This window comes from Rattus rattus, chromosome 1 (assembly GCF_011064425.1).
Source record: "Rattus rattus isolate New Zealand chromosome 1, Rrattus_CSIRO_v1, whole genome shotgun sequence".
NCBI lineage: Eukaryota > Metazoa > Chordata > Mammalia > Rodentia > Muridae > Rattus > Rattus rattus.
In genome coordinates this window covers 124,882,683-124,885,679 of record NC_046154.1, presented here as the reverse complement: position 1 = coordinate 124,885,679, position 2,997 = coordinate 124,882,683, and the positions used below count along the sequence as shown (strand labels likewise).

Below are 2,997 nucleotides of genomic sequence, written 5' to 3'. Positions count from 1 at the left end.
AAAAGTGCTGCTTAGAAGTTTGACTAAAATTAAAATTTGATGCAACCTACCTGTCTACTTCCTATGGCCCACTCTATCATGTCTTCAGATAAGAACAGTTGTCAATCATGTGCAAAATAAGGAGATAACTGTCCTACTTTCACCTTTAGTACAAAACCTTGTGGAAAATTCAAAACGTTGAGAATGTCATACATTGCATCTAAATTTCTTCCTTGATTGATATTCACTGGGTCTCCTATAGGATTAATACATCTTACATTCTTCAGAAAGTCCTTTACCTAAAAAATGTATAATCTTATTAATAAATATACGAACACTTTAAGAAAAAAAAAAGAAAATGTACCTGGTGTCTTTGTCTAAGAATCAAGGAGCTAAGGACATAACATGCTGATTCATAGAATAATCAAAAATGAACGTAGGGTAAATGACTGAATTGATGTGTAAATAAAAGACAGGGCTTTGGTCTGCAAGAGACAAGCTGTCTAGAAAATTATTAGAGTTCTTTTTAGAATTTTCCTGGCAGGGTTTCTGACTTTGGTAAGAAATATCTAAGAATTTTTTCTTTTTTGCAACTTTTCAAATGATTTATTTAAGTTTTTTTTATGTGCATTGATGTAAGTGTATTGAATCCCCTAGAACTGGAGTTACAGTTGGGAGCTGCTATGTATGTGTGTGTGTGTGTGTGTGTGTGTGTGTGTGTGTGTGTGTGTGTGTATGTGCTGGAAATTAAACTCAGGCACTCTGGAAGAGCAGCCAGTGCTTTTAACCACCGAGCTCTCTCTCCAGCCCCCACATTCCAATGTTATTTTAAAGATTTATTCATTTATTATGTATACAGTTTTCTGCATGCATGCATGCCTGTTGGTTAAAAGAGGGCATCAGTTCTCCTTATAGATGTTTGTGAGCCACCATGCGGGTGCTGGAAATTGAAGTCAGGACCTCTGGAAGAGCACTCAGTGCTCTTAATCTTTAAACCACCTCTCTAGCCCACCATTCCAACTACATACAAAAAAAAATTCCACATAATTTATTTTACAAAATGTTTTTTAAGGGTTAATATTATGGTAGGAATGTTTTGTCTACATCTTTGTATATGTGCTATGTGCACTCTTGGTACCCATGTAGATCAAATGATGGTATCATGGAGTTAGAGATGGTTATAACCCACCTATGTGGATTCTGGGAACTGAACCTTGGCCTCTGCAAGAGCAACAAGAACCTTTTACCACTGAGCTGTCTCTTCAGGCCCACAGTATGACTGTTTCTCTTTAGTATTAGAATTCTTTGGGCTCGCTAACCTGGGTCTTATGTGATTGATTCCAATGCTTCTGAACAGTCCCTGCAGGGTAAGTAGTACAGAGAAGTAGATGGATTCCAGCACAGCAAGTCAGTGACTTCCTTATAGAGTGCTTCTTGATTTGCTTTTCTTGACACAAAAATTAGTTATCCAAGGGCTGAAATTTTTCCCCTACAGTTCCATCCAAAGTGTTTTGTTCCTGTAACCTAAAGTTTGTCCCTTACCCTACCCTCTCGAACAAAAAGAAAAAAAATATACCAAGCCAACAGTCTGGCTAGACCTTCCCAACCAAGGCCAACAATAGCTTTCTTTCATCAGGGTCTAAATTTGGGACTAATAATGAACATGGAAATAGATTAAATAGTATTGTTAGAAAGCTGAAAACAGGAACATGTGCTCATTAGCAAACTAAGGGCCTACTTTGGTCTATTTAAAAAGAATCTTATTGTTGGTGGTAAAGAGATGGTTCAGCAGCTAAGAGCTTGTACTATTCCTCCAGAGGTCCTGAATTTGTTTCCCAACTTTACTTGATGACTGACAACCTTCAGTAATGATTTCCAGGGATCCAGCACTTTCTTCTAGGCTCACCAAGCACTGCTTGAATCTGGTGCATATACATACTCTTAGGCAAAACACTATTAATATACATAAAACTAAACAAATCTTTAAAAGTTTAAAAAATAACTACATGTTACTGTGTTAATTGAATTGTAATTTACACATTAGGACGAGGAGATAGCTCAGTAGATAAACTGCCAGGTAAGCATGAGGACCTAGATTTCTAGCAGATTTTTATTTTCTGAGTTAGATTGGAGAACCAGAAAGCTAGTTAGAGATCTAACATAGCTCTTTTAGAATTTTTCTACTTAGAGAGCTAATACTGTTCTTTTAAATTTTTTTCTAGTGGGTTTTCTGATTTTGGTCAGAAAACCCAAGAACTATTTAGAGACTTAACTTGAACTAAAAGCTGTCTTGAGCAGAGGGCTATCTAGATAGCCTTCTCTAGTAGATAGTAGAGCTGTCAGCTTGCAACTCACTACTGACTTTGAGTTATTTCTTTAACTGCTCCCACATACTCCCTTCTGAGTACCCCCAACCAAGCTGAGGCTGAGCTGGAATGTGGCACTGATGTAAGCTAAGAGTTTCTTTTTAGTGACAATTATTGTGGTATTTACCTAACAAACCATGGTATTTGTATCTCTCAAACTATAAGACAAAAGAAGCTTTTTCCTTAAACATGGTCTTGGTCAAGTGATGAAAAAATAGCTAACTGAATCTCCATCATCATACTTTAATGTTAGAGTCTCTGTGGCAGAATATCACTCAGTATGACACCCTTTTTAGAATGCTCTACCAATTTCTCATCTTCTGCTTTTGAATTTAACAAGCAGATGAAAATTGTCTACTCATGATTCATCTTGTGATTTGTCAGGGAAAGGTACTCAAGGTGCATTTCTGCATGCAGTGGTTATGTTTAAAAATCCTTTCAGGGTAATTTCTTCTTAACTTAAAAATAAATCTTTCCGTGTGCTTTAATGTTTGTAACCCTATAGGAAGAACAACAGTATCAACCAATCAGACCTCCCCAAGCTCCCAGGGACTAAACCTCCAACCAAAGAGTACACATGGAGGGACCCATGACTCCAGCTGCATATGTAGTAGAGGATGGTCTTATCTGACATCAGTGGTAGGAGAGACCC

General features: G+C 37.2%; 1 non-coding gene across 1 annotated transcript; it reads left to right on the top strand.

The window, feature by feature from the left end:
- The first annotated feature begins 2,169 nt into the window (after window positions 1-2,169).
- Window positions 2,170-2,232, top strand: LOC116890419. Its single transcript, XR_004386619.1, has one exon. It is a non-coding gene; the product is annotated as a U7 small nuclear RNA (small nuclear RNA).
- The last annotated feature ends 765 nt before the right edge of the window (window positions 2,233-2,997 follow it).